Source organism: Camarhynchus parvulus, chromosome 13 (genome assembly GCF_901933205.1).
Source record: "Camarhynchus parvulus chromosome 13, STF_HiC, whole genome shotgun sequence".
Classification (NCBI taxonomy): Eukaryota; Metazoa; Chordata; class Aves; order Passeriformes; family Thraupidae; genus Camarhynchus; species Camarhynchus parvulus.
Genome location: NC_044583.1, coordinates 5,239,416 through 5,263,109, shown reverse-complemented (window position 1 = coordinate 5,263,109; position 23,694 = coordinate 5,239,416). Strand labels below are relative to the sequence as shown.

Genomic DNA, 23,694 nt, shown 5'->3' with positions numbered 1-23,694 from the left:
TAGTAATTTTAAGACCTTCCTATTAGATTAGAAAATCTGCAAGTTTACAAATTAATTGGCATAAATACACCTACTAAAATAATTATTAATTATAATTATATTGGAGGCTAATTGCAGTATCTCTTTCTTCTGTAAATCAGGTGCTGATCTTATGTAAATAACTCTAGTGAAATCTCATGAACAACATATATTTAGTATTTGTTAACATTTTAATGTTAGACAATTAGAGTACAGATCAGAATTTTGTTGTTCCTAGTAATTTTTTTCCTCACTTTTTCCTCCTTTTTTCCCACTTCTCACTGAAGCTTTTCCTCACTGGGCCAAGGGGCTCTCCCAGGGTCCAGCCCCTCTGGTTGCTATGCCAGTGAGATGCTGGATAGAGAAATTCCATGGAGTGAACTGAAGAAATTCCAAATATGTGGGAATTTCACTGTCAAGCCCAGGGCTATGGAGTGATGGGGAGTGAATGGAGTGCAGACTGCAGCAGGACTTTCCTACCCTCCTGCTCCTTACACTGTAGCCACAAAAGAGCTCAAGAGGTCACCTTTGCTTTAAAGGAAACCTTCCAATGCTTGGATTTATCCAAACCTGGGATACAACTCCCCTTGGGCTTGGAATTACCCCCAGTGATTTACAGCTCCTATTCCCAGGCTTTGTTAGTGGCATGGCTGGATGATTTAGGATGGAGGCTATCAGAGGTTATTGTGTTGTCTGGATAAGGTGAGGAGACTTCTGCTTGTGTTTCCCCCTCATGTAGTTTTCTCAGCCTTTTATCTGCAGGGCATACAGACTGAGTTTTCAGGAAAGAAAGAAAAAGGAAATCCATTGTGGCAACCTGGTGGAAATGAGAGTAATCTTTCAGTGGTCACTTGTTATTTGCCTCCACTTTGTTTAACTTGGCACATGTAGAAATATACCACAGGTGTGTGTATGTGTATATATATACATTTATTAAATATATTAAATATATATCTAATCAGCTGATGACCACCTTGTGACATCTTCTGGCATGTGATGCTGTGCAGACAGTGGGGCTGAGATGCAGAGCCTTCAAGGACACTCTGAAAAGCTTAAGACATCTGCTTTCCATGATGCTTTCCAACTACAGCTGCTCAAAGATGCTGGGGTCTCAAAAAGAGTTTTTAGTCTCCCATGAGTAGCTGGAACATGGTGTTGGTGCATTGCAGTGGTATTGGACATCATCTGCTAGCCCTATTATTCTGCTTGCTAGTGATCAAAAATATTTCTACAAGTAAAAACTACAACTGTAAGGTTTAGCTCTGATCTTTGATAGAATAGTGATGTGCCCATTCCTGATCTATGTGTGTGCACACTTGAGAAATCCGGAAAAATTAGTAGGTGCTTGCCGAAGGACTTGTAAGCTTCTACTAACATACACACTGATAATGCTAGGGAAACAAACAGGCTTTTAATTTAAAAAGTTGTTACGCTACTAACTGGCAATAGAGTTTCAAGTCTCTTAGTAAAAATTACTTTTCATCTCAAGCCTTATACAGTATGACATTAAACAGTAATTTAAATACTCAACAACTGGAAGGCCAATGTTTTTGCAAGCCATGTGGGGTTTGTGTGTCTGTTCCTTGTTAATAGTTGTTCTCAGCAATCAGAACATGTCAAAGCCAGGTTTAAAACATTGGGCAAGTGAGTCCAACCTTTACTCTCATTTTCATATTTGATCACTGTTTCCCTGCAGATAAATGAGAAAGACAAGAAGGCCAAATAAAATTTTCTGGTTTCAGTTACGATCTCTTAAAATGACGCCTTATAATCTGATAAAAACACAAAGCGTAACAGGCCTCAAGAGCTTAGGAAATAAAGCTGGGTTTCTGTTTTCAAAGCAGCAGAGATTCCAGCCTCTCTCACTGGGTTGTCAGGTTTTGATTGACAATGATTTTCCTACAGTTATCCCCTGCTTCAAAACGCCGTGGGAAGGATATTATGCATTCCCAACCTGTCAGCTTTGGCTGCCTTACAGGGTGTTCAATTATGCTCTAATCGAATAGCTGCCCAGTGTAGGCCACATAATGACTTCCTGATTATCTGACTTTAAATGATAAATGAAATGAATATGTAACATTCTTTTCAAACACAGGATAGTCACTGAGCCAAATGAAAACTGATTTTTGTGCCCTTTTGTCTGAAAAAAAAGAATTATATTTTATTGTAATTCCATTCAACAAGTTGTTCTGCTGCTTGTTTTGCCTTCATTAAGATAAACAGGGAATGAGTTTTCTAGGAGAATGCTGGTCTTTTTGTTTTCAAGCAGATGCTGAAGGTGCTAAAACCTGCTTAGATTGTTCTCCTTGCTCTCTTTACATTGACTTGCTATAAAGAGCAAGGTCAGATTGATATGATCAGTTCCTATTGGGAATATTTCAGTACTTGCTGGCACTGCAACAAGTCTGTTTCAAATAATGTTGTGTAGACAACATTAAGGTCTGCATAAATTATTTAGAGGCAATAGTGCTAGATGTTTTTTCATTTCCAGTCTATGGTATTAGTACTAAGCAACCAACACAGCATTTGAAATCACATAAACCTCTATCACCTCATTGGGATAGCACACATTTATTTTGCTGAAGTCAAAGCCTTGTTGGGGAGATTCTTCAACAGCCCATGGTGGGCAGCTTTCTGAAGCACTTCAGCTTAGTTCTAGGCATGATTGATTGTGTCAAAGTCATTTGTGAGAAGTTGCCCTGATACAAAGACATAATGTAAAGCAGCCTCTGGTTTTTGAACACAGTCTGATGTTTGGGGCTTCTATACCACTGGGAATAGCATGTGATGTAATAGATAAAAAGAATATTTGTGTGAAGTGGAGCTCATTTTGAACTTTGTTAATTGAATAAAACTGGCAGCCCAGGCCCGCTCTTCAATGAAAAATGCACTTGGGCCCCATTCTGAGCATTCCATCCCTAAGATCAGCTCCTGAATTTGCATTCTTTCTGATTTTCAGCCTAATGTGGAGATGCAACAGCCGTGTACAATTCTCCAACTTGTCTGCAGCAGAACTGTCTTTTCAGTATAATAATTTTACCATTATTGTTCTTATTAGGAAGATCATGTCTGTGAGTAGGATTTCAAGGGCCACTTAATTCTTGAAAATGCTCTAGTGATTGAAATATTTGAGAGAAACAACCCCTCTTCAGAGGGCAGCATTTTGGGAATGACCCTTTCCCTCAGAGCTAATCCCTGCTGTGCACTGGAGAGATTGAGGATAGTCCAACCATGGCTGTGTGTGAGCAATGTGTGCCTCTGTGGCAGAGCAGGTGACAGAGGTGGCTGCACACCCCCCTCACCTGCTGGGCTTTCAATCCCAGGTGCCAGGCATGAGCAGTCAGGCTGGCCTGAGCAGGAGGTAATTTCTGCAAACCAGCAGGTCTGCTTCTGAAATATCTTCTGGATGTTTATATTGCCACCCCAAGAACTGGGGTGGCAATATTTATATATATATATTTATTATATATATATTTATTATATATATATTTATATATAGTATTTTTATTGCCACAGTTTGCATTTCAGTAGGTGACATTCACATATTGCATGTTTTAAAATATTACAACAAAGTTCTTGCACTACTGCATCTTTATGCCATGGGAGGAGCAGTGGCTGGAGGAAGAACGTGCTCTGGGAGGGAACCATGCCCATGGTGTGAGAGCCTGTAAGAGCAGAGTGAGGCAGAAGAATCTGGTCAGGCAGAGTCTGTGGATGTTGGCAATAACTTCATCAAGTCAGCAGCCTGCCAATAAGAGATGATAGTGCAGCTCAGCTTAACTTGATGCAGCTAAACTGCCTTCCTGTGCTCTACAGCCCTGATAGCGTGTGCAAAGTTAATTCAGCTTTAGACTCAGCTGTATTCCTGTAATTTTTACCCTGTTGCTCTGCATATTCCGTTTCTAGGGGCTGGTAATATGTTTTATCAAATATGAGAATTGAATTACCCAAAGAAAACTATTTAAGGTTTGAAAACAAAGCTTGTGGCTTAGTACGTTGTGATTCAGGACACTTGTAATATTCTGTCCTGTGACTTGAAAGGGACTAAAGTGATTTTATATTAGGTAAAAATGACATCTATTTTGAAATGAAATAAGTATTCCTGGATCCTGGAAATATGTGGGGCTTCTAATTAAACTTCTTAGGGCTATATTGTAACACTTCTTCCAGCTACTACCTCACAGTTGGAACACACACCACAGATGACACTGAGGGGTACCCGAGCTCTTGCACAGTTAAAGTACTTTCAGCTGCCCAAGTTCACTTGATTTTGTGCTGCTGTGCTTGTGATTCTTTAAATTAGCTACAGCTGAGCTGGCTGCAGCTAATGAATTGCTGCTGTGAGCGTTGTTATTTCTTTAGTAGTTCCAAAGCACGATGGAGGATATTTCTGGGTTTTGATCAGGTAAGGTAGTATTTATACGTACAACAAACAAAATTTAATTAACTAAAGTGTCTCTTTATTTTCTTCTAATTTATCTTTTGTGGTCTGTCTGCACTAATTGTTATTATGCCAAACTGAGGTAATTATAGTGTGTGTCTATACTGCTGCAGTGACAATTCTTAGGTACAATGCAGGCAGACTAGGTCACTGTTCCTAACCCCTGCACTCTGCACCTCAGCATGATCAAGTATCTGAGTGTCTGCCCTGGTAATTTGGGTTTTTGTTGTTGTTGTATTCTGTCCTTTTCTATACTTTTGTGTAGCTGCTGTGTTTATCTTAGCAGTGCTTGAGCTGCTTAATCAGAAGTGATGTCTGTATGTCACACTAATACAGGCACACTTTATCTAATTCTCTGGAATTCAGTAAAGGAAGAAATATATGTAATTTAGAAGCTATTTTAAAAAACGAAATAATGTGAAATTAAGTAGAGAGAAAGTTAATTCACTTGTTTCTTAGTTTGTCTCTTGTGAATAGAGCAAGAAAAATGATGAATACAATAACGAAAATTTTGTTTTATTAAACAGATGAGGAGGATAGGAAAACAATCAAAAGTGCTTTCTATCTCTCTTTAAAAGTTGTTGTGGGAAGAATGTGCCAATATGTTTTGCCATGCTTTATGAGCTGTAGTGTTATCTCTCTTTTGCTTTCATTCCTCCCCATGTTAGCTACATAGTCTCGTGCACAGGTATTGCTGGTTAATTCTTAAAGAGGCAAATCCAGGTAAATTAAACCTTCCTGTTCTGAACTCAGGCAATAAATTATGAGTTGTTTTGTAAAATGTACAGTTTTGGAGCTAAAGTAGAACATAAAATAGAAAGAAGGATAAAAGATGGCAGCAGAAATACCTCTAACAGTCTCTCTTCCCCAGTTCTGCAGTATGAAAATCTCAGCTAGACCAGAATAATCTTATTATCCTTCCTAGTAACATTTTATTGGGCCCTAGAAAAGCTAAGTGAAGATGCATGCAAACAGGCCATCAGGACCAGTATGAACACAAAAGCAGACAAGTTTTTCTGAACCTGCAATCGATTAGTGTGTGCTGTGATGGTGTTCATCAGGTAGGCAACCTGAGATAAATTTTTCATTTTTTAAGTCTGATTGCGCAAGCATAGTTGGTGCAGACAGAACAGAATGGAAACATCAGTAAAGGGAAAGATGACCTGTTAATTCCCCAGAACAAAAGTGTGTTTCTCCTTGATTATCAACAGTGAGAGATCAGAGATGATGGTTCTTTAAAGAGGATAGTTGCCCTTTTATTGACTCTCTGAATTCAGATGAATTAAACAAAATATCTAACTTAGAGCTGTGTCTGTGTGGAGGACTCAGGAATATTACAGGAGTATGTGGCGTAATGACTGATAGGGCTGTGTTGGCAAGGTGTGTGTTTCTAATTGTATCAGGATTGTTTCCTGTCAGGTTCAGTTACTCCATGGAAAATTCAGGCACGAGCAGGAGTCCTGGGAGCTCACAGCAGCACTCCTTGAGGCTCTGTACTGGCCTGCAGCAGTTTTCCCAGCAATTAGCAGTTGTTTAATTTTTCATGTTTGTTTGTTTGTTTGTTTTTTTCTTAGTATTGGTTACTCTGTAGCAACATGAAATTATTGATTGGTGTGGCTGTGGTTGGTCCACCAAGTCCTTTGCATTCAGAGGCAGGTTTTGGATACTCATTGGAAATCGTGTTGGTAAGCAGGAGGCACAGGAGGCAGTGCAGCACATGGATGGTGAGAAGGCTGTGAGGAATTTATTCTTGTGAAAGGAAAAAAGTACCAGGGATGTCCCTGAGTCTTGATGTATATAGTATACACAAATTTGGTGGTTTTCAAAAGGAAACCCAACATGTCTTGTATACACAAATTTGATGTATATAGTATACACAAATTTGGTGGTTTTCAAAAGGAAACCCAACATGTCTTGTCTCCCAGGCCCCTCTGGCATGTGGGGAGTCTCTGGGGTGGTACCCACAGCTCCTCCTGTGCTCACTGGAAAGAACACCCCAGCATGGGGACGTTTGCTGCTGCTGTCATTCTGGGGTACAGAATGAGGGCAGCAGCAACAAACACGAAATTTCAGTCCAGCAATGTGAGCTCTGGGGTATTTATTGAGGATCATGAGGCTGCAGTGTGAGTTTGAAGCTGGTCAGCTGGACACGGAGCCTGGGGCAGTGGGGCTGCTCTGGGGGCTGCTCCCCACCCACCACAGCAACCTGCCCACGATGTGCAGCTGGCTGAGGGTTTGCTGTACACAGGCAAGTGTCAAAATGACCTTGCACTGGAGTAGTGTTTAAAATCTGCTCTTTCATGTTAAATAAATGGGGAGGGGGGGAAGGATGGGTCAGATGCTGTACAATGACAATTAGGATAATGGGTAACCTGTCATGCAAATGAGTCTAAAAGGCCTTTAATCATTGGGCCCGCAGGAGAAAGGATCTGAATTTATAACTACTTGTTATAAATGCATTAAGAATAAATACTGGGAAAGGGAAAAGGACTATTTAACCTGAAGGAAAATGTGAATGAAAAACCCTGGAAGGTACCATCTGGCCATGATCAAAGTGGATCTGTCCAGCTTACCAGGCACTGAGATTTGCCTTTGAAAAGTTCCATGGGGTCAGCAGAGCTGACTTATTTCAAGGCAGAGTGATGGCAGTTGGCAAAGACTGTAAGAATATGGGGCAATTGCAATAGCAAAGCATTGTCCAGTTACCCAGAATCTTTTCCACTCTATTTCATCTTTTTCCTTATGAAAGGATGCATCTAAGTCAAGACATTCTACCCCTTTCCACAAAACAGAAGTGTAGCCTTGAAGTATTAAATGTGGTGGGAGAGTAGTGGGTGGCATCTTTGGGAGCAGAGAGGGGCTATAAATAATCATTATTGCCTTGTGAAGCTCAAAGGGCTTGAGAAACAAGAGTGAGCTGAAATATTTACTTTTTTTCCTTCAGCCCTGTCGGTGTTGACACTTGACATAAGGCTGGGGAAGGGCTGTGAGCAAAACATAATGGTTATAACCAGCAGCAAAATATATTTCATTGCACAACAATGCTGATTGTGGATTGTTTCATTGTGTGTTAACGATACCCTAACTACTGAGAATAAGTAGAAGAGCCACTAGACATTGTTTTTTAAAGAGGAAAGTACAGCTTAATACAGAAGTTTTGTATTTGATTATGGTAGAAATTTTATCTGAAGCCAGTGCCAGTCAGCATTGCATTTAGTTTGCAATAAACACAGTTCTATACCTTGCTCCCTTTGCACACTAACACATCACTTATCTGTACTCCTCTGGTTGTGCTCTCTGTAGACAGCATCTGTCAGATCAAATTCTTTTCCTTTTTTTCTGATGGTCATTTGAAATATGTGTATTCAAGAACACATTTTTGATCACAAAATAGTTATACTTGGAAGCAGTTCATCCAGGAAGACACACAAGCTGTGAAGCAGTTGCATCAGCAGCTGACGTTCTTTTAATGTGCTTCAAGTCACCCATGAAAAATGCTCTACTTAAAAATCAAAGAGAAGATACGGTTATTCTTATGTGGGATAAAAAATTATCTGAATAACATAGAGTTATTACTGAATTAAAAAAAAATCTGAAATTTTCAACCATGTATGCTTCTGTATCCTGTCTGCTGAGTTTGAGGGCTCTGATTGTTTCATTACAAACTTCTCTTTTGAAAACCAGTTAAGATGGGAACTGCAGCTGGGCTATAGACATTGAAGACTTTCTAGGCAACCAAAAGTAAATCTTCCAAAACTAAACATAGATAACTTAAAGACATTTATTCAGAAAATGAGATGTCATCTTGCAGTCCTTTATAGTATACTTACTCAGAAAAAGCCAGGATATTCAAAAACACAGAAAAGAACCCTAAAAGTCACTGTAGTTTCTGAATTTCAAATTACAAAGAAGGGAAGAGTTAAGTCAACAAAGCCATTTGGTGTTTGTTTTCTTAAGAAAATGGTAGGAATGTACAGGTAGATTGTAGAAAGGAAGTCTGAGCTTTTTGCTGTTTGTCTGCAGATTTCAGAACAAGATAGGTGATTTAACACTGAAATATTTTCATACCTGTTCCTTCCGACCCTGCAATCCCCACCCCCTCCCCTTTTCTGGATGCAGGTGATAAATGACAGATTCTTCCCGATGGTATTCCTGTGGTACTCCAAAATAATTCTGCAGACATGGTAAAAGCTTTTAGAGACTGTAAAACTGATTATCTCTTCTGTAGCTCTTTTCATCTTCAAAGCACTTACCAACATTAACTAATTAATCCTCACAGCATCCCTCTGAATTAGATATCATTGCCATTATACAGATGGAGGAATAGAAGCAAACACTTTGTGAGTGGCTCCTGAGCTCCAGGAGTTGGTGAGATGGAATTAGAGTGAGTTGAGGTGGAATTAGAATGCACAGACCTGTGTGTCCAGGTTCTCTGGCTGATCTGCCCCACCATTCCTCTGTTGGGAAATGTACCTATAGGTATTGGTTATACAGTTTCTGTTAGTGAAACCGTGTTAGGAATGGCTTTGATGGGAAATTTATTTATAGTCAGAGAGACAATTATCTTTTTAAATCCCTCTTCTGCTATGTTTTCTGACTGGTCCAAGTTTGTTGAAAGATAAATCTCTCCTGCAGGATCACTGCTGACTGCAAACTTCAAAATTAAAGAGCAAGCAATTGTGGTGTTTAGGCAGGAAGCAGAAAATGGAAAACAAGACTCATTCCCCTCGTCTGAATTTAGTGGATTTTGTTTCTCAAAGTACTTAGTATCACACAATTGAACTTAAAAACATGTGACTTTACACTGCTGCTGCAATGAAATAATCTACATGATAGAAGTCTTAAAGTTTCAGGCGTGGTTGAGAACTCTCCCATCTCCTTTAGGGGTGTGTTTTTAACCATCTCAGAGGCTGATGAGCACTTGGCTGCATTTCTTTGATGTCTGTGGCAGCCCTTGCTGTTCGAGGGACAGTTTGCCAGACCGGCTCCTCAGGTGTAGGGCAAGCACAGGGGTTGGTGAGCGGAAACTGGGATTGCTGGTGCCGGGCTGCAGCTCTCTCTGGGCAGCACTGCTGGGCTGTGGCTGCTCCCAGCAGGGTGAGGGGATCCCTCTGCTCCTGTGGGAGCACAGAGAGCTGCTCTGAGCAGCCCGGGGCGGGGGCTCAGGTGCTGTCAGTAAATACTGCTCAAAGTTCAGCAGACGTGCTCCTAAATTAATATTTAACCAGATTACTACATTTTGTCTGCTTCATTAATTTTTTATTAATTTATGAAAATGCTGTTGATGGAAGTAATATTGACAGGGTGTGTTTTTTGTTTTGGATGCTGCTTTTTTTTTTTTAATATCTTCTGGTAAATGGGAACTTATCTTCCTTATGAACACAAACCATCTAACAAGCCATATGGGGCAAATGTTCTAATAAGACAACAATTATTAGGGCATGATGCATTAATGTTTTATGTTGTTCATAACTCAGCTTTAAGAGATTAATAATGGAGATGTGAGAGGAATGCTGTCTTAAGTGTTTATGATTATGTTAATATTAAGACGGTCTAGGAGAGGAAATTGCTTTCAGGTAGTTACTTTTATTGTTTGTAGAGAGAGTATTGTGAAGGAAATGTTCTTTCTGTCATCTTCCAATAATTCTTAAGCAGTTCTGCTGAACTGAAGTTACAGGAGCAACTCTTCATTACTACAAATCTATGAGAACCTCTTATAACTTAACTTTCTTAAAAAATAATTCTGAAGTTGCCAGAGCTGAAACTCTTTATCCCCAAATAACTGGGGAGTAAGATTTCCGGAACTTTAATTAATTTTTGGAAATGCCACAGTTTTTCCTTCTAGGTCTGAAACAAGTCCTAATTGCTCAGAAATTTGTTATGATCTTACCTGCATTTGGCCCGTGCACTCAGATTGACAAAGCTACTTATGGATAAGCAGCTGTCCTTTCAAAAGGTAGAAAAGGATGCTTGGAAAGTTTGAAGGTAGTATTTAATCTACAAGTATAGTTGGAACAAATGTAGTAAGGAGAAAGGGAAAAAAAGAAATTAGTGAAATTTTGTAAAGCTGTTTAGTTGTGTGCATAAAAAATATTCTGAATGCAGTTATTTTTTCTCAGCTTTTTTTTAATATTAAGCAATTGCTAAGTATTCTCTTTTCTTCAAAGAGTCACTAAAACAAAAGTGTCTTTTGTGGGAGAAGAGAATTCTTTGCTATGTATTGAAACCAACACACTTCATAGTGGTGGTGTGTCATTTTGTTGCTGTAGGTAGAATTAAAATGTGGTATTCACACCTTTATGGAGCAATTCTGTCTGGCCCTCAGTCACAGAGTAAATCTAGCTTTGTGGTCTTCACTTTGCTCCGTTCTTCTGTGTTGAATTTTTGTTCTCTGCACCTTCTCTTCAAGTCTTTATCCTATTTTCTGACCAGAACCTGAACCGTGTAACAGCTGAGTCGAGCTCCTTAAGATGCTGTGGTGAGACAGAAGTTGTGCAGTATGTGAGTTCACTTATGCAGAATTGCTCCTGCTCCCACCACACCACAAAGGAGCTCTCTTATGCAGAATTGCTCCTGCTCCCACCACACCACAAAGGAGCTCTCTTATGCAGAATTGCTCCTGCTCCCACCACACCACAAACAATTTCACTTATGCAGAACTGCTGCTGCTCCCAGCACACCACGAAGTTGTTTGTGTCTCCTTGCTGCTCTGGAGTGCCTGCACGGGGCTGTCACTGCTTCCCCCAATGTGTGAAACACACCACTGTTTATCACAGCCCAGCAGGCAGGATGCTGATCTTTTCAAACAGCACCACTGCACCCTTATCTCAATAGCACTAATATTATCCCCTGCCAGGGCAGACATGATATATTGAAGTATCTGTAACCCTTACAGGATCCCTGCATATTCCTTGAATTTAGCCTGCAGCAAGTCCATCATCCATGGTGATCCTGATGTTGCAAGAAGCAGCTTAAAACATCATCAGGGCATTGGTGCTGACTTAAAAGCAGTGTAGGCACTGCTGACCTGTGATTTGAGACATGTCCATTAAAATAGGCTGTCTGCTTTTCCTCCCTCCCTACTGCTTTATGTGCTGGTAGTAGTCCCCTGTCTTGGTTGCAGCCCTCTGTCAGGTAGAGGTGGAGTTCAGACAAAATAGCCAGAATCGTAGGTTAGATTATCTAATTTTTAAACTGTTTACAATAATTAAGAAAATATATTCCAATCCGGCAAATTCTGTCTAAGTTTGGAGAAAACTTTATTTTTGCTGATGGATTAAACCTAACACCATAGTTGAGCAAAAAGGACAAGTCCAATACTGCAAACCTTTTTACATTTTATTGTTTACAATATTTGTGTACAGCAGTGCTCAATTACACCACAACAGTGCAGAGATCCAATCTTCCCAATGTAATGACTTCCTGATGATGTGTCTTTAAATGAGAAATGAAAAGAATATGCTGCCTTCTAGCTGCCTATACAACAAAGTTTATTGCAACCCAAAATTGCTTTTATTCCTTGGGTGGGTGGGGAGGTGTAGAAGGAAGGTTGAAACCAGACTTTTTCCTAACCTGTTCTCAGGTTATATTATTGGGATATATCTCCAGTGTTGTTCAATCTCCCTGAAATACATCTCCCTGGAATTCAAAGGGGAAAAGTGGCTGTATGGGGTTAATCTTGGGATTTTACAAAAGAGTTTAGATCAAATCAAAACCCTCAGCTATTGGTGAGCCACAGGTTCTCCTTGATCATGTAAGTCCTTCCATCAGCCACTCCAGCACAGCACTTCTGAAATGCAGAAATCTGTCACTTCTGAGATAAAGCCACTAATCCACCTCTCTCCTTGACACTTTCTCTGTTCAGTGGGCAGATTTCTTATATGGATATTTTCTGTCACTTTTGCCAGTACTGCCTCTGTGTCATAAGCTGATGGCTTTAACCAGTGATTTTCTGTTTTTCAGACTCGACGTGGAAATCCAAACACCTCTCTGTGAAGTGTTTTCAGAGTTCATCCCCTGCTGAAAGTCTCCTCAAGGTAATGCTTGTGAATGACAGCAGGCGTATTGTAAGCTAAATTCTTGAAAAACGTTTCTTGCTCATCCAAAGAGCTTGTGAATTCTACAGTCTGTGCTATTCCTCTCAGAGTCAGCATCAGTCTTGCTGCTTAAATATCCATAATTGTCCTTGTTCTGATTACTTTGGGTTAATTTTTAATCACACTTTCACTTTCCATGCTGTTGTGCAAATTTTGCAGTTTCATATCTCTGTGCTACCTTTTCATCTTTTGCAGTCACCTTATTTCTATATACTGCTTGATTTTTTTCTCTCTGAGAAGACAACTTGATCATTGCCTTTAACTGCTCTTAATTTTTGCCACATCTGCTCAAGCATTTAGTCTATTTCTCTCTTTAAAATTTCATTTGGTATTCATTGTCATGAGCTTGTGCACTTTATTTCTGAAATAGGTCTCAGTCTAGTTCCTGTGTGATTTTTATATAAACTCATTGTGTGGGTTTCAAAAGCATTTCCAGTGTAATGGTTCCTTTTGGATTCTTTGGTGGAAGGTTTATATGTTCAAATCTTTAAGATTGTGTCTGTGTACATGTGAATGCATCTGAATACCCACTTCTGTATGTATATATAAAATTTATATGTGTATGTATGCATACTTGTATATATACACCTGCAACTCCCACTGCTGCAGTGAAAACAGACCATATAGATATGCCTGTATCGCTGAGTGAGGTCCTCTTTTGAGGAGAGAGGACATTGTGATGACTGTGAGGTTCCTTATAATCTACTGATCTGCTTCCTGAGCTGTGCTGATAGGTTTGTGCTCTGCAGGATGAGCAATATCCGTTGCATTACAGGCTGCAGTCGTGGGGATTTGAGATCCCTACTGGCGCTTGCAGCACTCTGCTTGCCTTGTCCTGGGCTTCTTTTGGCAGGAAGTCCTATGATTTGGGAAAATAAAAGTGTATGTGTTATTCCCAGTGCTTTGGCTCCCCGGTGAAAATTCAAGACCTAGGATGTACTCAGGAGTCCTTTCAAGTGCTTGCATTGATTTCTACTACTGCCTTGCTCAGGTCTGGGTGCAGCAAGGTGCTCAGTTGCTCTCCCTGCCTCACTGGTCTGCTCTTGTAAGGAATGGCTGAGGAGGGATTTCTCTCTTCCTGTGGCTGCCCCAGCACTTCTTAATTACTTATCTCTCTGTTTAGAGGCTTGTTTTACAATATGGTTCTTTCTCTCAGCAGAAAGATCTTGTGAGCAGAAGATTATGGCACATATAAACTGGTGACATGAGGGGTTGTGTCTGTCTGCAGCTTCCCTTTGCACTTGCAAGTCAGAGATGTACTGAAAGACCTATTTGTGAATTTTGAGAGTCAGCAAAGCAACACTCAAGGGTGCTATTTCCATGATTTCTCTGTTTGGATAGCTAAAGATGATCCCAGGGTTGCTCATACATGCAGGTTACACAGAACTGCCAGATGAAAAACCTGTAGCACATGGCACAGCCAGGTGAAATGTTGTGTTAGAAGACTAAGAAATTTAGACTGATTATTCTGGGAAAGTAGTGGTCAAACTAGAAAAAATTAACACAGTTGGTGGGGGGAAGACATGGTCAGCAACTTAGAGAATCATAAGAGTTACACAAACTGGCAATGGAAATTCTAATCCTTTCACTAGGCATGTTTCACCTGGTGATTGAATGTTGTCCTGTTGCCTTATCCCCAGGACTGCCAGCCTCTGGTCCCCAAGGCTCTGGCATTTGTGATGCTAATGCACCACAACCTGTAAGCAAGTTGTTGGATCTGATCTCTCCCTTTCCTACCTGAAAGGTCATCAGTCTCTAAGCAGGTCTCAAATATTCAAGTGCACTTTTCAGCTACGAACTCAGGTTTTGTGCATGTGTTAATTATTCAGCACTGATAAGAAGGGAAGAAAAACAACTTGGGAAATTGATGTTTGTATCAGAGGTCATGCCTTCAACTGTATTAATTATATTTATTCCTTCAGATCCCTAAAATGAATTGGTCAGATTGTTCAAGAGGACAAAAATTTGGAATAAAGAGTTCTACTAGTAGTTTTTTAATAACAAATATATTAAAAGGAAGTGACTGCAATCCAGATGTGTCCCAAGCAACTGGATTAGAATATACAGTAGCAATTCACAGGGGATATTTTTATACACTGTGTATCAATGGGGTGTATTAATCCAGTTTCTCATGAGATGGTAATTACACTTCATGAAAATTTAACATAAATTTCAGCAATTCAAAGCCACATTCTCTATGGGTTTTTTGTTGAGATTCAGTTAATAGGAGAGCTCGTGGTTTATGCAAAATTGTTACTTCACACTTTTCTTCTGCTTGGGAATTCTTTCTCTGTATCTTAAGTATCATTAAATGTGATCAGTTCCATTTGGAACTGACATTTTAGTTTCAATCCCAAAATTATTTGGGTTGCTTAGGTCCACAAACAACCTTGGAGGTCAGTTGAGGAAGGGATATTGGGTAGCAAGTTTCTTTTGTCTCTAAAAGTTTTCACTGCTTCTGTCTTGCTTTGCTGCCTCATATAATGCAAAAAAGAACACTTCTAAAAGTTCATATTTGTGGAACTGCTTTAGACACTTAAAGTACATTGTTTCAGAAACTATGGCAAAATAGCAGAAAATAATTTAAATACAACTGCAAATATTGAGGTTGGTACCTTAGAGGGATTATAAACTAGGATTTTGCCAGTCATGAATAAAAACCAAAGCTCCTGTAATTGCTGGTGTCCTGTGAAAACATTGGATGAAAAGAATAAAGAATTACACAAGTAATTTGGGCTTCTCAGTGGTAATTGGTATTTACTCTCTAGTGGTGTTGGGACGGGTTTTCTTCTTTTGTGGTGGGGTCTGGTTTTTTGGTTTTGGGTTTTTCAGATACATCAAATATACTGTTTTATAATGGCCTTCATCTAACAGTGCTTAGTGGTGTAGATTCTATTGTGGGTTTTTTTCCTCCTCAGAGCTCTTTGCCTGTCTATAAGTCTTTCAAAAAATACCTTATTTCAGTTTAGTTCCTGCAAGTGTACTACCATTGTAGCACTTCCAAGAAATTTTGACGATAATTTTCACAGCCAGCTACAACTATTTATAAACTTGAGATTGTCTTTGATCCTAAATCAGCTTTCAATTACCATTTTAGTTATGCTGGGGAGAAAAAAAAAAGATTTAATCATATCCAGGATACAGCAAACTTGGGAGGATGGAGTTATTTTAAGGCTTGTGGTACTAATTATAGCTAACTCATTACCATGCATTGTTGCTGGCATTCTACAATACTTGTTTGTATAGAACTTGTCTGGCCATTTTGCATGTTCTACTGTTGGTTCTTTCTTTAGTAATATATGAATTGCTTGATTACTTGAGTTGTGCTTTTTAATAATTGCTAAGATTTGGCTATTGAATGCTGTCAGATTTTCCTTTTTGTAAATGTTAATTGGAGAGGGTAAGGCAGTAATAGTTTTGGAATTTTTTTATTTAGCTGCCTGGTGTTCTTCTTGCTCACTGAGTAAACAACAAAAAATCCAACTTGATATTTTAACTTCCCCTATTTTAACCTTTTTATCAGTGCAGGGAAATTAATTGGAATAGTTGTTCTTCTCTCCAGTGTTACATCCTGTATTTTAATGCCAAATACATCCTTGTGCCAGTGTCTTTAGAAAAACAGAAAAGAGGGCTGTCCTTGTAGCAGAATATTGAGGACTGATATGATTTTTTGCCATTAATCCAAAGGGCATCTTAAAAATTTTGTTGAGGAATAGAATCTCTGTGACTCCTGTAGCAAAGCCTGCAGTGATTATCACAGCAATTCTCCATTAAGAGAAAATTCATTATTCTCTCATTAAAGAGGAGTCTCCAAACTTTTCACTTTTCTTCCTGTAGTTTTTTTATGCAATAGTGAGGTATCTTTTTCATGTCACTCGAATGGGAAATTTATGATCAAGGGTTGCATTCACTTAATGTTAGTCTCTGTTTTAAGTATAAAGAGAAGAGACCTGAAGTAGAATATGAAAGTCCTGTGATGGTACTGAATCTCTCACGGTGTTAATCAGAAAGTGCCAGCAGAAATCTTGAAAGAGCAAAATGCAAATAAAGAAAATAAGGAGTGAGCTGAGTAAAAGTACCAGAGGGATTGTGGGATATTTTGTGTTGCTATTTTAAGTTCAGGGTGGATTTTTGGGAAAAGGTCTTAGAGTAAGACTGCTTTGCCTGTTATGTTGGTTCAGTAGCTGTACATCTGCATTTAGACCCAAGTTCCTGAACACACCCTTTCTTCACTTGTTCTAGCAAATATCTGTGACAGTAAGACTGAGGCTAGGCAAAAACATGAATAAAATGAGGGTTAGTTGCACAGCAACTTCAGTGTGAGTTTTTTTGCACCCAGTGTGTATCTGCAGTCATGAAGGTGCAGATGTAGAGAAGGGTGAGGGGATGTGTATTTCTAAATCCAGCCAGAAATTTCCATGTGCTTACAAAGGACATGTTTTAAATAAGAAGGAAAAGCACTGTATTCTTAATGTCATTTTTAAGTGTATTTGCATTTTAGTTCTTTTCTAGAAAGCTGCAAGTTTTCTCTAGTAACATTTATGTATTTGGATATAAATGTCTTAATATATAAAATCCTCCTCACTTTCCAGAAACTGAAGAGTAAACTCTGTTGTAATTATTTACTCAAAAATCTTCTATGTATAGCTTGGTTGCAAGGCTGGTCATACCCAGGGTTCTTTAGGGGATGTTTACATAAATAGTTTGCTTGCATATCTATTTATAAATATGATTTGTGCAAATGCTGAAATAAATATTTGTTTTCCTTTACAGTATTGCTATTTCTACTTGAATTAGTAGAAGAATAATTAATGTGTAAATATCCTTCAGCTAATACAGCATAACTTTATGCCTTCAAGTTTTAGTTTCAAGTGAATAACCCTCAGTCTGTACAGTTTCTTTAAATGTCTAAAAGCTATAGATTGTTGTTTTTGTACGTCACACCTTGGCCAAAAATGAAAGGAGAAGTGACACATGACTGATGCTCCCATATGCAGTTATGTTCTTGCCAGTGAAAGAAACCAATAGAAACAAGGAAGTACACCCCAGAGCTGTAGTGAAGTTTCTGGGTTTTTTGGGCGAGGATCCTGTGATTTATCCAAGAGATGTTGTACTGCAGCACAGTGTGGCTTTGAGAGGCAGCTCATCATAATCTCTGGGGCCATGACCTGAGAGATTAAATAGAACGATGAGTTTGTATTGTCAGAGCAATTGTGTCTAGAGGACAAAACATTTTATTTAGAGGGTAGATTGATGGGATTAAAGCTTTGCATTTGTTTCCTTTACACACTCAAATTTACTGTAAGTTGTTTTTTATTAAACCAGACACTGGATTGCTAAAGGAATTATTTTGGGACAGATGATTTCGTTTAAATGAATATTGAAGGATTTATTAGTAAACTCAGTCCCTGCCATTCCTTTGCACAAAAGCAACTTAATCTTTTCTTATTTCATATTTATTTTAACTTGCAGACTATTTCAAAGAATTGGAGGCATGTATTTCAGTCTCTTCATTCCTTTTCAGCACTAAATAAACTTTCAGTACTGCAAGGTATTGGAATAATCAGAAATTCAAATAATTCTGAAGTCTGTTTTCTTTAAATGCTTTTTTAAAATGGCACAAATAAATAGTATATATTATTTGTCATCCCTTTATGTAGCTACGTAGCTCTGCAGAATAAACAGATGAATACACACAAAGGAACATAGTCTTTTCACAAATTTAATTCTTCACTGTAAGAAAATTACCTAAATGTTTAAATAACCACTTTACACAGAGAGCCTTTTCATTGTCTTTCCCTTTCCCTGTAGTTCTCAGCAGGTGTTTAAATGTTTTATTTTTTCATTTCAGACTATCCATGTAAAGGAATACCAAAAAATGTGTTAGTTTTAGATAATGCAAAATTCCCTTTGCTCAGCTTCTTAGTTCATAGTTATCTGTGTGAATTAGAAATCTATTACTGAGTGTTCATTTTTCACCCAAATCTATTCACCAAGCATCAAAACTCATCAGTGAGATGGAGTAATGCCATTTAATTAGTCTTTGATATACAGTTAAATTAGGTCTTAATAAGGGGTAGTGCATCCTAAAATCAATTATCTCACTCCTCTTAATAAGAGCAACTAATTAGTAGGTAAATCGCCACAGTTCCCCTTTTATCCTACAGTTTTTACAATCTTGTGGAGGAGATTAGTCTGAGGAAATTACTCCCTGGTAGCTCTGAGAAATTTTAGGGCATACCTTAGAAAATGTTTTTTCTAAATTAACTGCAGTACAGAAAAGAAACAAAAAAGAAATGGGGAAAAAAAAACCCACTTAATTTCTTGATAATTTTGCCCAAATTGTTTGTGTGGGGAACAAAACAAAGAGGAACGAGGTGTAGCCCTGCCTGGTGCACCCTGTTAATGTACAGTGAGTTTCTGCCCTGGCATTTCTTTCAGTGCAGTTATCAGCTACCCCAAATATCTATTTTCTTCATGGAAATTTGTCCATCTGCAAAAAAGGGATACTTCATGGGCCTTACACAGTCTTTACAAAACAGTTTTATGTGGAGAATGGCTTTCTTTTAGGCAGAGAATCAGAACTCCAAAGCTGAAAATTATTGCCACAACATTCAAATGTGGCACAATGCTCATGGAAAAAGCCAGGTTTTATCCATAGGTACCAAAATTTTTACGTGTTTCAAGCAAAAAATGCTGCTTTTGAGATTCCAGGCTTTTGGTTAAGACTTCCAGCTTCCTCAAATGAAAGTTTCTTCTATTTTTAAATTTCTATTCCCAGTTACAACAACTTAACTGCTGAATAAAGAAAAGCATTTTGAAGATGCTCAGGTTTTCTCCACAAGATCCATCTGTCTCAAATTGCTGCTGGACTTAGTTACTGACTTTGACAGCCCCTAATTTCATCCAGTCATGTAGGGCAATACACAGAATATTGCTATAGATTTGTCAGATTTGATGGTGCCTTGTTGATGTTTCACTCTCAGAACATGATGTCATTCTCTTTCCTTGGATAATTTTTTAAATTTTTTTTTGTCCTGGTCAAAAGTTTGAAGGGAACTCAAGGACAAGCTTGTGATTAATCAACAAATGCAGAGGCTTTTTTCATTCTTTATCTGCTGCTACTACATCCTGCATATACTAGTCCCTTCACACTAAACTTCCTTGCCAAGCATGTCAGAGAGATTTTATAGCTGTGAAAGTGTGATGTGATTGCTTCAGTTTCCCTTATGCTTATTGTTGCAGCTTTTCCAGACACTTTCTGGTGTTAGTCATTAATGACAACACAGTGCCCCCGTTCAGAGAGGGAGAGGTTGCCTTCTGTTCTTTGTTTTTCCTCCCTGCTGCATTACTCATACTTCTTGTGGAATGAAGCGTTCTGCAGGCAGCCGTTCCTCGCTGAGAGACTTGGTGAGACGATGTGACACCAATCTGACACCTACTTCTGATTCAAACTCTTAGCCCAGCAACTCAGTTCATGACCTCAGCTGCGCCAGAAACTGGGAGAAGTAGCCCTCCTGTTTGATTTGGAGGTGGTCTGGGACAGGCGGTGACAGTGGTGAATATCTGACTCCCCAGCCAGTGGCATTTGCAGCAGCAGCTCTGATGTTGCAGCAGTGATCTCCTTGTTGGACATCAGCTTAAGCAGCAGAGAGTACCAAACCAAACATGTCCAATTTCCTTCTGTGTTCCCTGGATGTAACCCCAGAATCTGTGCACAAAATGTCCCCAAGCCCTCACAGAGTGTAGGTACCCATAGCTGTGCTCTGTGCACGTGCTGATGAAACCAGCACAAACTGCCTGAGCACTCACAGAAAACCCCTGTAGGGAGTGGGGTGAGGGGGCCAGGACACCACTCAACAAAAACCTCCAGTTAACACTGCTTTACACTTGCTTTGGTACCTCAGGTGACTTTTCAAGCCCTTTTTATCTTTTTCTGACCCTGTCAGCAGTGGAGAATTTAGGATGGGGTGGAAATTTTCATAATCTGCTATCCAATCTAGGTGCAGTTTAAGCATCTGTGTTAAACCTCCTTCTCCTGATGACCTCATGTTAAGAGGACTGAAGGAAATAAAATTAATTCATAGTGTGATTTCATGGTTGTGTTTTATATATACATGTGGGTGTCAAGTTTCTGAATGGACATGAGTGGCAATTATTAAGCTATTTTAAATAAGATACATTTTTGGTTTTTGTTTAATGGAAGTTTAATGTACTTACTTTGGGTTTTGTTTAATGTAAGTTGGAATGGTGGATTAAAATCATGGAATGGTGTAGGTTGGAAAAGACCTTAAAAATTATTTCGTTCCAACCCCTCTGCCATGGACAGGGACAGCTTCCACTAGAAGTTAGACTAACTTGCATTTTAATAATGGAAAACTGTGTGGGTATTTGGGAAAAAGCCATTAAGCTTATTCCTCACTTTCTTGTTTGTACACTGAATTTAGCATGTATGCAAATTCTTTTTAAAAAGTAGAAAAAGTCAACATGCTTCGAAATTCAGCTGGAGAACAGAAAATATCTGAATTCCTTTCTTTCATCTCTGCAGATGAGATGTGGTTCAAAATGGGGACTCAGTGGTCATCCCCTCCCACTCCTCCTTTTCCCCAGCTCTCCATTTTCTGTGAAGGGCAAGGTGGAGCCCAAAGGGGTCACTGGGGTTGAGCTGGGGTTCAGAACCAGCTGTGCCCCCACACCCCAGAAGGGACTTTATGTTACACCATTTTCAGAACTGCAGCAATGGGTTTGCATCAAACCACTGTCACAATAAATATTAACAAGCTGTTTAAGCAGTAACAAGGTGCTTTTACAGAGTGAAAATGAATGTTAATTGCTACGGTTTTTTTCAATTTATTTTGTAGCCCTGACAAAATTATTATACCAGGTTTATGTTGTCTTCCACATCTCTCTCCTTTTCTTGTTTGCAGTGGACTTGGTTCAGGTAGGAGTCTTTGTTCTTGCAAAATTTTGAAGGGATGGTGTCATGCCAGTTTGAGAAAGTATCTAAGTTAGCATGTTTGCTTTTAAATGAAATTAATTTTTCCTTAATGAAGACTAGGTGAAGAGAAATAAAACATATCTTTGTCTTCTTGTCTACTCCCCATTTACCTTCCAAAGGGCATGGTGGACTCATGAAATCACCAGGCAGGACAAAATGCATTCTCCAAAGGCCCTCCCTCTCTCTGACTCTGCTTTGACAGCTTTTCTTGTGTGACCCACAGCTCAGTGAAATGAGGTGGGCTCTCCTCCTTGATAATATTTATAAGTTACCAAAGCGATTTTATGTAAAACCGAAAAAATAATGGCTAAAATGAGCAACCTATGTTCAGTGTCAGGAATTATCAACTGTGCAGGTCTGTTCTGTTCCCTGTCATCTCATCTCCTCAAAGGAGCTTGGACACTTTGCTGCTGTCACATTGGCATGGTCACATCATGATTTACATGTGCAGCGTGTAAACAACAGCACTGAGAGCTGTTTGACAAGTGGCAGTTTCCCTGGTAAACAAATCAGGGATGCACTTAGAGTGATTAGCAGGGACTGCCAGTGTTTGAGATGGGGCTGGAGCCTGAAACAGTTCGCTCCAAGCAGATCTTCCTCTTTAGGATTGGTGGAAGAATGAAGAAGCAAACAAAAAAATTACCTGACTTCGGGTGCAATACTTGTGTAGGGTTCATGTTTAATCAGTATTTAGTATGAAATTATTGGTGGTGTTTGACTCACTGGAATTCTGTGGGTATTATTGCAGAATCTAAGACCAGGGATCTTTATTGAGTAAGATTTTCCTGAGGCAGTCAGTTGTTCTGTTGGGTAAGTAAAGGAAATGAAATGTCAGCCTGACAATAAACCCTCGGCTGCAGTTTCAGCTGTGACTTGGTGCATAAGAAGGAAGGATGGGCAGTCTGACATTGGGTGACAAATGTCACCCCATTGCCCTTGGGTGTTTATTTTTAGCCTGTCTTTGATTATTTGTAATATGGATTTTTAATGCATTCCAACCCTTAATGCTCGTGTAAGTCTTGTCTGCTGTCATCTTGAGGTAACTTTTCAGAGCTTCACCCCTGGTGTCAGAGGCCTGTTTTAAGAGGAATACTTTTAAGAGCAATACAGGTGCTGCTTTTAAGAGTAATACAGGTGCTAAAGCAAAAAGAGATTTGAATCATTAGGATGAAATCTCCCTGACATTAAGATGAAATGATCACTGTAACAGTTGTTTATCATGAACTGTTCCGAATCCCACTCTTAACCTTACTATAATTCAAATTGCAATGTGGTTTAAAGTAACCAGACCTCTGTGGCCACAGACCAGTGAGTTTCCTGTCCTTTTCCATATCTGATTTGTTTAATCCTGCACGTGTGTAAAACACCACCAAAGAAGAAACACTGTGCAAGTATTTAAAAATAACTTTCTGTTGATATAAAGCACTACAGAAAGAAACTGGTGACAGAAATAACCTGGATGGCTGCATCCTGGTATTTATTATTCATGAAGGGTTGCTAGTTCATCTAGAAATGTTCTTTGCTAGGTTTGCTGCTTCCCCACACATACCTGTGTGATTTGTCTTCCTATTCCATATCTTCTCCTCAGTGACAATGAGTTGTGCTGATTTAAAGGCTAAGATTGAGATCAGAACCAAGGGACATCACAGGTTGAATGTTTTTATGTATTCATCTCTTCAGGAAGAATTTGATTCCTGTTCTCCCTCTCTTCTTTGAAATAAAGCCTTCTAGCCTCTCTGGGAGGCTGGGGAAAAACAAAAATGTCAGCAGCTGTTCAAGAAATTATAAATTTCACCTGAATTTAAAATCTAATTTAAAATATTCTAACCTTGACTTTTTAAATGCTAGAAAGTTTGATGTTTCCTTCTCCATGAACTTGAATTTACTTTCCGCATTGATAGATGGCAACCAATATTCTTTACTCTGTTGGCTGTTAATCATTTTATGTTTCATCTCTGTGCTTTGGGTAAACAGAACCATGTGAAACAATAACTGAAGAGTAACTTTATCCTGTTGCTTCCTTGCTACTGCAAGTATTTCATTCCTTGGTGCTTTTTTATCTCTTGTGTCTCCTTTTCCTATTGTTTCTCACAGATCTCCAGTTTGTCTTCTCTTTTCCCTCTTCTTTTAATTTTCCCCTT

General features: G+C 39.0%; 1 protein-coding gene across 1 annotated transcript in view; it reads left to right on the top strand.

The window, feature by feature from the left end:
• LOC115908560 (teneurin-2-like) overlaps positions 1 to 23,694 on the top strand; it is a 637,472-nt gene that overhangs the window by 336,045 nt on the left and 277,733 nt on the right. Inside the window, exon 4 of the mRNA XM_030957248.1 lies at positions 12,422 to 12,495. The gene's annotated coding sequence lies outside the window, so the exon portion shown is untranslated. The remainder of the gene's footprint in view (positions 1 to 12,421; positions 12,496 to 23,694) is intronic.